The sequence below is a fragment of the Tursiops truncatus genome, chromosome 3 (genome assembly GCF_011762595.2).
Source record: "Tursiops truncatus isolate mTurTru1 chromosome 3, mTurTru1.mat.Y, whole genome shotgun sequence".
NCBI classification, from domain to species: domain Eukaryota; kingdom Metazoa; phylum Chordata; class Mammalia; order Artiodactyla; family Delphinidae; genus Tursiops; species Tursiops truncatus.
Window position 1 is genome coordinate 13,053,846 of NC_047036.1, and position 14,153 is coordinate 13,067,998.

Consider the following 14,153-nt stretch of genomic DNA (forward strand, 5'->3'; position numbering starts at 1 on the left):
ACATAGATCACCCAATTTACTTATTAGTAAAATCTCTCCTGCGATTTCTGTGTTATACTAGACCATTCGCTCACACCTTGTCTAGGGAGAAAAGCAGAATGTCTGTTTGTGGGAACAAGAATTCCAAAGGCATCTTTTGGTTGCCCTTAAAGTTTTGGTTGACATCCAGTCCTGGGAGGAATGATCAAGAAGCCATTTAATCAGTGTAAAACAATGAGTATCTCATGTCAGAATCTCAAAACAATTAGAGCCTTTTGATTCAAAACAGACCTGGGGCGCTCCAAGGAACAGGGCAAGAGCTTGCTGTTCCAGTAGAGGGAAGCCTGCTTAAAAAGCACTGCATCCACAAATAGAAGAGGAACATTCCTGCATAAAATCAGATTATAAGCAAATGAAGAGAATATGAGCATGTCATCATAGGGAATGGGAAAGCTCATAATCAAATCTAGACTAAGAGAGTTAAGGGGTGTAAAAAAGGGTATACTCCACTTAGACTGTCCTGGACCACTTGCTTTCTGGTGCCTGTGAGGATTGTCTATGCCAAGAAAGGATTGTAGCCTTCCTAGAAAGTACTTGAAGCTATTGTAAGCTTCCTGGAGGGCTGACAATGCTCGGGGCTCTCAATCTCATTCCTGGGTTTACTTCAGAAAGAATCTCCATTCTCTCAAGGTTGGGTGGAGTCCTGCTAAATCTTGCTTACCATTCACATCGCAGGCCTTCAGTTGGTTTATTGGCCTTTACAGTACTGATTGCCCTTTCAGACTGGGTACACTTAGAATAGAAAACAATACACAGTTTTGCATTTTTTCATTTTCAGGGTTTTTTTTTTTTCTTTTTTGCCTTTAAACTGCCTTGAGCTTAAAGTAACTCAAAAGTGAGATGAGATTCTTGGAAAATGAGCATTCATCAGTAATGTAAGGTATAATAAAACTTAGGTCTATATGCTTTCCTGCCTTTAGTGATTATATTCTAGTATCACAGTGTCTAAATTTAATTTACAATAGCTGAAAGAATCCATTGAGGAAGAAAATGAAATATCACTGATGGCTATTTTTTCTTATTATCAGCTTGAGAAAGTATAAAATATTTATCTCTGTGACTTAACAGTTTCCAAAAATTACCTTCAGATGTTACTCTGCCGTGAAGATGTTTAAATTCGATTCATAAGAAATGAAAGCTAGTGTGGTTATCTGTTGCCAACTGGCCAAGTATATGTAGACAGAATATCTCCTTTTACCTTAAAGGAGTTTCTCTAAAATGTTCTCAGATATTTACTACAAAACATTTAGAGGATATAGCTGAGCAAAAAGCATAAAATTACAATTACCATAATCTCACTACCCAGAGATAACCACTGTTAACATTTTAATCCATTTCCTTCCAGTTATATACTTCATAAACTTTATTCAGAAAAGGGTTTTGGGGATATTTTAAAACAGAACATCATAGAATCTTAGACTTGCAGGGTGTCGACTGAAAAAAAAACCCACAACCCAGAAGCTGAGAATTATATTTTATTCAGTGGACTTTCTGAGGACTTAAGAAGCCTGGAAGATGGCCTCTGGTATTGCTCTGAAAGAAGGTCTGAAGAGGTAAGGGTGGAGCCAGGATGCATAGGAGTTTTTGCAACAAAAAACCAGGTGGTTGGAACAGCAAAAGATTATTGTTAATTACAGGAAACCAGACAACTCAAGTTAATGAATTTAGTGCTTTTCTGTGTGTGGGAAGATGCAAGAGTCTGGGCTCATTGAAATCATTCCTTTGATAGGCACCTTAGCTGTCTTCTTAATGCTCAGTTTTCTCTTTTTCTTATTTGCACCAGCATATAAATTATCCCTTTCATCGATAGTGTTATAGACACTATATCCATGTCCCCAGCCATCTTGCTAGTAGAAACCCAAACTGGGGTGGTGGTGTGTCAAATAAAGTAGTTTCCCTAGACTCCTTCATGATTGGAGTAGCTTTATGGCTGCTGTAGTCAGTGAAATGTAAATCGATATCTCTGGGAGTTCTGGGAAAGCTTGGCTGAAATTGCAGTGTCTGGAGCTGTGGCAACTATCTTGCAACTCTTAGGTAATACTCATGGTGATGAGATCCAATGTGCTGAGGAAGATAGAACAGAATGACAGAAACAGTTTGGTTCCCTGATTGAAACAATGAGTAGTTGAATTAATGCTGCTATTCCTGACCATACTTTGTGTTATGTGAGGAAAAACGAGCTCTTACTAGTTTAAGCCATTTTTAGTGAGGTTTTTCCTTGTATTCTAACTGATACAGATGGTTTTACAAAACTATCAACCATCCTGATTACCCTTCTCCGTCCAAACACCACACTGTTGATGTCCCTCTTAGAATATAGACACAGAATAAGACACCATCATAAAACTACCACCTCCTATTGTCTGGTGCATAATGGGACTTAATACATATTTGTTGAGTGAGTTACTAAATAAACCTTATGTGTCCATTAATAGATCCTAAGAGTGTGCTCTTTGAATTTTTAAAATGAGTCAGGTACCTGGTTGGGTTATATTAGAGTTTGGTTCAACTAAAGTGTACAGATTTCTCAGCTAAGCAAATTGTGTCAGCGGCCCCTAAGGCCACCTTCAGGCTTGATGATTCACAGGACCCAGAAAAGCTATTATACTCATGGTTACGGTTTCTCACAGTGAAAGGATACAGATTAAAATCAACAAAGAGAAAAGGCTTATGCGGCAAAGTCCAGAGGCAAGGCACAAGCTTCTAAGTGTCCTCTCGCAGCGGAGTCACATAGGGTGCCTAATTCTCCCAGCAGTGATGTGTGACATCACATGCAAAGTGTTGACAACCAGGGAAAGTGACTCTAGCCTTGGTACCAACCGGGAAAGCTCACCTGAACCTGGGTCTTTATTGGAGTTCAGTCATGTAGGCATACAGCACCCCCATGACTGATGTCAGCTGCTCAGATACCAGTCCCCCTGGAGCAAAAACAGGCATGCACCATAAATCCCTTTGTTAGAATAAATTTATCTGGTCACTTTAGTCTGGAATGGCTCAAGGTCTCAGCATACAAAAACATTCTTATCAGGCAGAATATTCTAAGGGCTCAGAGCTTATCTACTAGGAGCCAACCAAGGGGCAGACACAGATAAGTAGGAAATGTATAAAACATATATAGTATACATGAAAAAGAACCTAAAGCAAGGGCATGAAAGTATTATGATCTCTGAGTTGTGAGATACATGATTTATTCTTTCCTAATCATACTTTTAATAATTTTCCAAAATTTCTCATTAGAATAAAGGATTATTACAATCAAAAATATTAAATGTAATGTAGGGTGATATGGTGACTTTATGACAACATGAAATGCAGCTCTAAAAATGTAATGTCAAGGTTTGCTAATAGAACTGCTATTGGAGAGCAAACTGAGTATTTTCAGGATGTACTGGTGGTTTGGGATGGTTACATGGGACGGGCTCTAGGATGGAGGCAAGTTGACTGGGGTCAAATGAGGGCTTGTGGGAGGCCCAAGTGGTCACGTATCCAGAAATGCTCTTTACTCTGCATGTTCGTTATAATGTAATTTTCATTTCAGTTTTCAAAGTTCTGCTCAAGATGTTACCCCGTCTAACCCAATTTTCCGTAATTACTTGCACGTTCAGCTTTATCAGTCATAGTTTATTTATTTATTTATTTATTTATTTATTTATTTTGGCGGTACGCGGGCCTCTCACTGCTGTGGCCTCTGCCGTTGCAGAGCACAGGCTCCGAACGCGCAGGCTCAGCGGCCAGGCTCACGGGCCCAGCTGCTCCGCGGCATGTGGGATCCTGCCGGACCGGGACACGAACCTGCGTCCCCTGCATCGGGAGGCAGACTCCCAACCACTGCGCCACCAGGGAAGCCCAGTCATAGTTTATTGAAGCCTACTATGTACCTCACACTAAATTGATCTTTGTACACTACCATTTTTCTCCCCCTGCTGTCTCTTCCCCCCACCGTTTTTAGGACGTGAACTATATCAAATTGAATTTACACGCGTGCCCTTCTTGCCATTGCTCTACAACATGGAGTCATACTCAGAGAAACCCTTTGTTGGTCTCGTGTGGCTTAGGGTCAGCAGTGTTTGATCTCTGGTAAATTACCAACCTCCCTAGACCTTGGTGTTTCCAGTCATAAAATGGAGGCGCTTTTAATAAGAATAGCATAGCTTCTGTGAGCTGACATGTTCTGTAAAAAATGTTAACATATTGATTGGTATATAGGGAGAGCTAGGTAAAAGTTATTCCTGGTTGTTGTTAAAACTAAGCCAATGTGCCTGAAGGTACTTGGTGAATACGTGCTCAGTACTGTGTAGTCTGATATGTCTTCTTGCAGTGTCTGCTTCTAGTAGACACTAGAATGAAGAGCTTTGGTTTCCTGAAAGTTCTTAGCATGTTCATAGAGTTCCCCATTTTATTTATTTATTTATAATAGTTTTTATTGGAGTATAGTTGACTTACAATGTTGTGTTAGTTTCAGGTGTACAGCACAGTGAATCAGTTATACACATACATATATCCACTCCTTTTTTTTTCAGATTCTTTTCCCATATAGGCCATTACAGAATATTGACTACAGTTCCCTGTGCTATACAGTAAGTCCTTATTAGTTATCTATTTTATATATAGTAGTGTGTACCTGACAATCCCAATCTCCCAATTTATCCCTCCCCACTTTTCCCCCCTGGTACCCGGAAGTTTGTTTTCTGCATCTGTGACTCTATTTCAGTTCCCCGTTTTAATATTACTAATATTGCCTTCCACTGTTTAAAAAATATTTTGAAGTGAGAGTGAACATTTCTTGAATAATCTGACCAAGACATTGTTTTAGTTTGTTGATAAGAAAAAGCTGTGACTGATGCTTCTTCAACAGCCTCTATTTTTCTGGATTTAGTACTTGGATAAAGGCCATATTCCTTTTTTTTTTTTTAACAACTTTATTGGGGTATAAATGCTTTACAGTGGCGTGTTAGTTTCTGCTTTATAACAGAGTGAATCAGCTATACATATACATATATCCCCATATCTCCTCCCTCCTGTGTCTCCCTCCCACCCTCCCTATCCCACCCCTCTAGGTGGTCACAAAGCACTGAGCTAATCTCCCTGTGCTATGCAGCTGCTTCCCACTAGCTATCTATTTTACATTTGGTAGTGTATATATGTCCATGCCACTCTCTCACTTCGTCCCAGCTTACCCTTCCCCCTCCCCGTGTCCTCAAGTCCATTCTCTATGTCTGCGTCTTTATTCCTGTCCTACCCCTAGGTTCTTCAGAACCACTTTTTTTTTTTTAGATTCCATATATATGTGTTAGCATACGGTATTTGTTTTTCTCTTTGTGACTTACTTCACTCTGCATGACAGACTCTTAAGTCCATTCGCCTCACTACACATAACTCAATTTCGTTTCTTTTTATGGCTGAGTAATATTCTATTGTATATATGTGCCACATCTTCTTTATCTATTCATCTGTCAATGGACACTTAGGTTGCTTCCATGTCCTGGCTATTGTAAATAGAGATGCAATGAACATTGTGGTACATGACTCTTTGAATTATGGTTTTCTCAGGGTATATGCCCAGTAGTGGGATTGCTGGGTCATATGGTAGTTCTGTTTTTAGTTTTTTAAGGAACTTCTATACTGTTCTCCATAGTGGCTGTATCAATGTACATTTCCACTAACAGTGCAAGTGGGTTCCCTTTTCTCCACACCCTCTCCAGCATTTACTGTTTGTAGACTTTTTAATGCTGGCCATTCTGACCTGTGTGAGGTGATACCTCATTGTAATTTTGATTTGCATTTCTCTAATGATTAATGATGTTGAACATCCTTTCATGTGTTTGTTGGCAATCTGTATATCTTCTTTGGTGAAATGTCTATTTAGAACTTCTGCCCATTTTTGGTTTGGGTTGTTGGTTTTTTGATATTGAGCTGCATGAGCTGCTTATATATTTTGGAGATTAATCCTTTGTCAGTTGCTTCATTTGCAGATATTTTCTCCCATTCTGAGGGTTGTCTTTTCTTCTTGTTTATGGTTCCTTTGCTGTGCAAAAGCTTTTAAGTTTCATTAGGTCCCATTTGTTTATTTTTGTTTTATTTCCATTTCTCTAGGAGGTGTGTCCATAAGGATCTTGCTGTGATGTATGTCATAGAGTGTTCTGCCTATGTTTTCCTCTAAGAGTTTTATAGTGTCTGGCCTTCCATTTAGGTCTTTAATCCATTTTGAGTTTATTTTTGTGTATGGTGTTAGGGAGTGTTCTAATTTCATTCTTTTACATGCAGCTCTCCAGTTTTCCCAGCACCATTTATTAAAGAAGGTGTCTTTTCTCCACTGTATATTCTTGTCTCCTTTATCAAAGGTAAGATGACCATGTGTGTGTGGGTTTATCTCTGGGGTTTCTATCCTGTTCCACTGATCTGTATTTTTGGGTTTTTGACAGTACCACACTGTCTTGATTACTGTAGGTTTGTAGTATAGTCTGAAGCCTGGGAGCCTGATTTCATCAGCTCTGTTTTTCTTTCTCAAGATTGCTTTGGCTATTCGGAGTCTTTTGTGTTTCCATACAAATTGTGAAATGTTTTGTTCTAGTTCTGTGAGAAATGCCATTGGTAGTTTGATAGGGATTGCATTGAATCTGTCGATTGCTTTGGGTAGTAGAGTCATTTTCACAATGTTGATTCTTCCAATCCAAGAACATGGTATATCTCTCCATCTGTTTGTATCATCTTTAATTTCTTTCATCAGTGTCTTATAGTTTTCTGCATACAGGTCTTTTGTTTCCTTAGGTAGGTTTATTCCTAGGTATTTTATTCTTTTTGCTGCAGTGGGGAAGGGGAGTGTTTCCTTAACTTCTCTTTCAGATTTTTCATCATTAGTGTATAGGAATGCAAGAGACTTTTGTGCATTAATTTTTTTTAACATCTTTATTGGGGTATAATTGCTTTACAATGGCGTGTTAGTTTCTGCTTTATAACAAAGTGAATCAGTTATACATATACATATGTTCCCATATCTCTTCCCTCTTGTGTCTCCCTCCCTCCCACCCTCCCTATCCCACCCCTCCAGGCGGTCACAAAGCACTGAGCTGCTATCCCTGTGCTATGTGACTGCTTCCCATAAGCTATCTACCTTACCTTTGGTAGTGTATATATGTCCATGCCTTTCTCTCGCTTTGTCACAGCTCACCCTTCCCCCTCCCCATATCCTCAAGTCCGTTCTTCAGTAGGTCTGTGTCTTTATTCCTGTCTTACCCCTAGGTTCTTCATGACATTTTTTTTTCTTAAATTCCATATATATGTGTTAGCATACGGTATTTGTCTTTCTCTTTCTGACTTAATTTTGTATCCTGCTACTTTACCAAATTCATTGATTAGCTCTAGTAGTTTTCTGGTAGCATCTTTAGAATTCTCTATGTATAGTATCATGTCATCTGCAAACAGTGACAGTTTTACTTCTTCTTTTCCGATTTGGAGTCCTTTTATTTCTTTTTCTTCTCTAATTGCTGTGGCTAAAACTTCCAAAACTGTGTTAAATAATAGTGGTGAGAGCAGACAACCTTGTCTTTTCCCTGATCGTAGAGGAAATGGTTTCAGTTTTTCACCATTGAGAATGATGTTGGCTGTGTGTTTGTCATATATAGCCTTTATTATGTTGAGGTAAGTTCCCTCTATGCCTACTTTCTGGAAGGTTTTATCATAAATGGGTGTTGAGTTGTGTCTAAAGCTTTTTCTGCATCTATTGAGATGATCTTATGGTTTTCCTCCTTCATTTTGTTAATACGGTTTATCACATTGATTGATTTGCATATATTGAAAAATCCTTGCATTCCTGAGATAAACCCCACTTGATCATGGTGTATGATCCTTTTAATATGCTGTTGGATTCTGTTTGCTAGTAATTTGTTGAGGATTTTTGCCTGTATGTTCATCAGTGATCCTTGCCTGTAGTTTTCTTTCTTTGTGACATCTTTGTCTGGTTTTGGTATCAGGGTGATGGTGGCCTCGTAGAATGAGTTTGGGAGTGTTCCTCCCTCTGCTATATTTTGGAAGAGTTTGAGAAGGATAGGTGTTAGCTCTTCTCTAAATGTTTGATAGAATTCGCCTGTGAAGCCATCTGATCCTGGGCTTTTGTTTGTTGGAAGATTTTTAATCACAGTCTCATTTTCAGTGCTTGTGATTGGTCTGTTTATGTTTTCTATTTCTTCCTGGTTCAATCTCAGAAGGTTGTGCTTTTCTAAGAATTTGTCCATTTCTTTCAGGTTGTCCATTTTATTGGCATATAGTTGCTTGTAGTAATCTCTCATGATCCTTTGTATTTCTGCAGTGTCAGTTGTTACTTCTCCTTTTTCCTTTCTAATTCGGTTGATTTGAGTCTTCTCCCTTTTATTTATTTTTTTTACTTTAATTTAATTTTTTTGCAGTACGCGGGCCTCTCACTGCTGTGGCCTCTCCTGCTGTGGAGCACAGGCTCTGGACGCACAGGCCCAGCGGCCATGGCTCACGGGCTCAGCCGCTCCATGGCACGCGGGATCCTCCCGGACCGGGGCACGAACCCGCGTCCCCTGCATTGGCAGGCGGACTCCCAACCACTGCACTACCAGGGAAGGCCTCCCTTTTATTCTTGATGAGTCTGGCTTATGGTTTATCAATTTTGTTTATCTTCCCAAAGAACCAGCTTTTAGTTTTATTGATCTTTCCCATTGTTTCCTTTATTTCTTTTTCAATTATTTCTGATCTGGTCTTAATGATTTCTTTCCTTCTGCTAACTTTGGGGTTTTTTTGTTCTTCTTTCTTTATTTGCTTTAGGTATAAGGTTAGGTTGTGTACTTGAGATGTTTCTTGAGGTAGGATTGTATTGCTATAAACTTCCCTCTTAGAACTGCTTTTGCTGTATCCCATAGGTTTTGGGTCGTTATGTTTTCATTGGCATTTGTTTCTAGGTATTTTTTGATTTCCTCTTTGAGTTATTCAGTGATCTCTTGGTTATTTAGTAGTGTATTGTTTAGCCTCTATGTGTTTATATTTTTTACAGATTTTTTCCTGTAATTGGTATCTAGTCTCATAGTGTTGTGGTTGGAAAAGATACTTGATATGATTTCAATTTTCTTAAATTTACCAAGGCTTGATTTGTGACCCAGGGTATGATCTATCCTGGAGAATGTTCCATGAACACTTGAGAAGAAAGTGTATTCTGTTGTTTTTGGATGGAATGTCCTATAAATATCAATTAAGTCCATCTTGTTTAATGTATCATTTAAAGCTTGTATTTCTTTCTTTACTTCCATTCTACATGATCTGTCCATTGGTGAAGGTAGGGTGTTAAAGTCCCCTACTATGATTGTGTTGCTGTCGATTTCCCCTTTTATGGCTGTTAGCATTTGCCTTATGTATTGGGATGCTCCTTTTTTGGGTGCGTAAATATTTACAATTGTTATATCTTCTTCTTGGATTGATCCCTTGATCATTATGTAGTATCCTTCTTTGTCTCTTGTAATAGTCTTTATTTTAAAGTCTATTTTGTCTGATATGAGAGTTGCTACTTCAGCTTTTGTTTGATTTCCATTTGTATGGAATATCTTTTTCCATCCCCTCATTTTCAGTCTGTATGTGTCCCTAGGTCTGAAGTCAGTCTCTTGTAGACAGCATATATATGGGTCTTGTTTTTGTACCCATTCAGCCAGTCTGTGTCTTTTGGTTGGAGCATTTAATCCTTTTACATTTAAGGTAGTTATCGATATGTATGTTCCTATGACCATTTTGTTAATTGTTTTGGGTTTGTTATTGTAGGTCTTTTCCTTCTCTTGTGTTTCCTGCCTAGAGAAGTTCCTTTAGCATTTATTGTAAAGCTGGTTTGGTGGTGCTGAATTCTCTTAGCTCTTGCTCGTTTGTAAAGGTTTAAATTTCTCCGTTGGGTCTGAATGAGCTCCTTGATGGGTAGAGTAATCTTGGTTGTAGGTTTTTCCCTTTCACCACTTTAAATATGTCCTGCCACTCCCTTCTGGTTTGCAGAGTTTCTGTTGAAAGATCAGCTGTTAACCTATGGGGGTTCCCTTGTGTGTTATTTGTTGTTTTTCCCTTGGTGCTTTTAATATTTTTTCTTTGTATTTAATTTTTGATAGTTTGATTAGTATGTGTCTTCACGTGTTTCTCCTTGGATTTATCCTGTATTCGTTGGACTCTCTGTGCTTCCTGGACTTGATTGACTATTTCCTTTCCCATATTAGGGAAGTTTTCAACTATAATCTCTTCAAATATTTCCTCAGTCCCTATCTTTTTCTCTTCTTCTTCTGGGGCCCCTATAATTCGAATGTTGTTGCATTTAATGTTGTCCCAGAGGTCTCTGAGACTGTCCTCAATTCTCTTCATTCTTTTTTCTTTATTCTGCTCAGCAGTAGTTATTTCCACTATTTTATCTTCCAGGTTACTTATCCAATCTTTTGCCTCAATTATTCTGCTATTGATTCCTTCTAGAGAATTTTTAATTTCATTTATTGTGCTGTTCATCACTGTTTGTTTCTTCTTTAGTTCTTCTAGGTCCTTGTTAAACATTTCTTGTATTTTCTCTATTCTTTTTCCAAGATTATGGATCATCTTTACTATCATTACTGTGAATTCTTTTTCAGGTAGACTGCCTATTTCCTCTTCATTTGTGTAGTCTGATTGGTTTTTACCTTTCTCCTTCATCTGCTGTGCGTTTCTCTGTCTTCTCATTTTGTTTAACTTACTGTGTTTGGGGTTTCCTTTCCGCAGGCTTCAGGTTCGTAGTTCACTTTGTTTTTGGTGTCTGTCCCCAGTGGCTAAGGTTGGTTCAGTGGGTTGTGTAGGCTTCTTGGTAGAGGGTACTGGTGCCTGTGTTCTGGTGGATGAGGCTGGATCTTTTCTTTCTGGTGGGCAGGACCGCATCCTGTGGTGTGTTTTGGGGTGTTTGTGACCTTATTATGATTTTAGGCAGCCTCTGTGCTAATGGGTGGGGTTTTGTTCCTGTCTTGCTTGTTGTTTGGTGTAGGGTGTCCAGCACTGTAGGTTGCTGGTCGTTGAGTGGAGCTGGGTCTTAACATTGAGATGGAGATCTCTAGGAGTGCTTTCGCCATTTTATATTTCATGGAGCTGGGAGGTCTCTAGTGGACCGATGTCCTGAACTCAGCTCGCCCACCTCAGAGGCACAGGAATGGCCATATTTCTAAGATAATTCCTTGAAGATGTATTCTGAAGTCCAAATTATTCTTTATATCAGTCAGATATTTCCTTGGATAAGTTGAAAATTAAAGGATTTAATTAAGGGTGAATAAAAATCATCCTTTCAAAAATCTTACTGACCGCCTGGGACCAAAACTGCCTGATTGCCAGAAATAAAATCTCAGTGACCAGTGTCCTTTCTCATGGGGCTCTATTTCCTTTGGTTGTATCTTCTAGATCTCTACCCAGAGAACTAATGCTCTTATGCCTTTAGAGGGGGAAAGTCAGAGTTCAAGAAGAACTCACTTCACATCAACATTATCAATTAGATGCAACCAGAACGGTGGTTATGGGGTGAGTGGTGGATTCAAGAACCACTTAGGACTTAACATTGGCAGAACTTCGTTGATTGTTTGGATATCTGAATGAAGAGGAAGAGTGAAAGAGTGTCCCACGTTTCTGACTTGGATGAAGGTTACGTGGGTGTGCCATTCACTGACAGGGGAATTGCAGCAAGAAGAGCACGATTTGGGGGCAATACAGTGTTTTCTCGATTTGTTGAGTTTGGGGTGACTATGGGGTGCCCAAATGGGCATGTCCAGTGGACTTTCAAGTTCGAAGCTTGGGAAGGAATCTGGGTCAGAGAGATTTTGGAGCACGATCCTGGCGTCGAAATCACTTGAGTGGATGAAGTTGGCCAAGGAGAGCATTTCTTAGAGAATCCCACTGTACGTCCAGTGCAAGCCGTGCTCTTGTTTTAATGCTCTGCATACTGGGGCTGCTCTATAAACATTTGGTGAAAATGATGAAAAACTCATTGGCTCATGGGGATAAATTGTTTTCTCGTTTTGGCTCCAAAGAAATGACAAAACATTTTTGTGGTAGGATAAAGGGGGCATGGCGTGTGGTTATGAGTGATATTAAGCATTGTTTACGTGCAGGGAGCTGAGGGAATTTATGAATGAGTTTCAGAAAGCCCACAGAGACAGGAAATTATATACAGAAATGGGTAAAGGAGACATAATTTTTATCCGATTCTCAAAACGTCGTGAAAGTGGTTGAATAAATACCTGTTATCCTGGAGGCAAATAAAGGGAACAAAGGTCACGTCGGAATAACTCAGAAAACCAGAAAAATCACCTAAACAACGAGGGATCCCATTTCCTCTGGGCTCTGCTTTTGTGTCCTGTGCTGGTATTGTACAATATTGGAGGAATTTGGGCCAGGAGTTTTCATTGTGTGGCTTGGCAGAATCAAAGGCCAAAATATGATTAATTCTAGATGTGGATAATTTGGAAGGATAAGGAATGTAGGGAGGATTAGGGGTCATTTTCAAAATCTGTCTACTTCTTTAGCCAGCATATCACTCTCTTGTTTACTATAGATGAGACAAGGAAGGTACTTTTGAGAATATTCAAGTATCACTACTTAATGTAACCCCGCCCCACCGCCACCCTTTCTGTTTCCTCTTAAATAGGTTGCATGTTTTAAAGCAGCTTTAGGTTCACTGCAAAACTGAGAGGATGGTCCAGAGATATCTCATGTACCTCCTGCCCCGCTACACTCCCAGCCTCCCTCATTATCGGCATCCCCACCAGAGACGTGCGTTGTTACAGTTGGTGAGCCTACACTGACACATCGTTATCACTCGGAGTCCTTACTTAACTTTAGCGTTCACTCTTGGTGTTGGACATTCTAGGGGTTTTGGCAAATATATAATGACATGTACCCACAATTACAGTATCCTACAGAATAGTTTCATTGCCCTAAAAACTCCTCTGTGCTTCACCCATGTTCGTCCCTCGCTCCCCTCTAACCCCTGGCAACTGCTGATCTTCTGACTGTCTCCATAGTCTTGTCTTTTCCAGACTGTGAGATACAGCGGTTGAAATCACACAGTATGATTTGAAAGATCATACTGTATGATCAGAAAGGAATAGACCATCTTCTGTCACTTAGTAGTATGCGTTTAAGTGTCTTCCGTGTGTTTTCATGGATTGATAGCTTATTGCTTTTGAACACTGAATAATATTCCGTCGTCTGGATGTACCACAGTGCATCCATTCATCTACCGAAGGACGTCTTGGTTGCTTCCAAGTTTTGACAGTTAGGAATAAAGCTGCTATAAACATCCATGTGTGGGTTTTTGTGTGGACATAAGTTTTCAGCTCATTTGGGTGAATCCCAAGGAGTGTGATTGCTGGATCATATGGTAAGAGTATGTTTAGTTTTGTAAGAAACTGCTAAACTGTCTTCCCAACTGGCCGTACCGTTTTGCATCCCACCAGCAGTGAATAAGACTTCCCGTTGCTCTGCACCCTCGCCAGCATTTGGCGTTTTCAGTGCCCTGGATTTTGGCTATCCTAATACCTGTGTAGTGCTATCTTACTGTTGTTTTAATTTGCGTTTCTCTAGTGACATATGATGTGTAGCATCTTTTTATGTCCTTATTTTCCATCTGTGTATCTTCTTTGGAGAGCAACATTTTTTTTTTTTTTGGTACGCGGGCCTCTCACTGTAGTGGCCTCTCCTGTTGCGGAGCACAGTCTCCGGACACGCAGACTCAGTGGCCATGGCTCACGGGTACAGCTGCTCCGCGGCATGTGGGATCCTCCCGGACCGGGGCACGAACCCGTGTCCCCTGCATCGACAGGTGGACCCTCAACCACTGCGCCACCAGGGAAGCCCGAGAGCAACATTTTTAACAAAATGTTAAGTTGCAGGTTTTGACTGAGGCATGAAAACACAGTAGATATGACACACCAAAGACTCCAGAGCAAGTACAAATGTTTTTAATGACATTTCAAAAAGCATTTTGTAATGCTTGAATCACTCACTGCATAGGGTCTAAAAGAGTTGGGTTACTGAAGATGAAAAGAGAAGCTATGAAAGCAAATATCTTTAGAGAGAGCTATCAGTGTTACGTGGGCCTCCTCCCCTAACCCATAGGGGACAGG

At 39.8% G+C, this 14,153-nt stretch overlaps 1 protein-coding gene across 2 annotated transcripts in view; it reads left to right on the forward strand.

Annotated features, from left to right (window-relative positions):
- The window catches only part of FBXL7 (F-box and leucine rich repeat protein 7), a 416,516-nt gene that overhangs the window by 24,326 nt on the left and 378,037 nt on the right, over positions 1-14,153 (forward strand). The window lies entirely within an intron of this gene.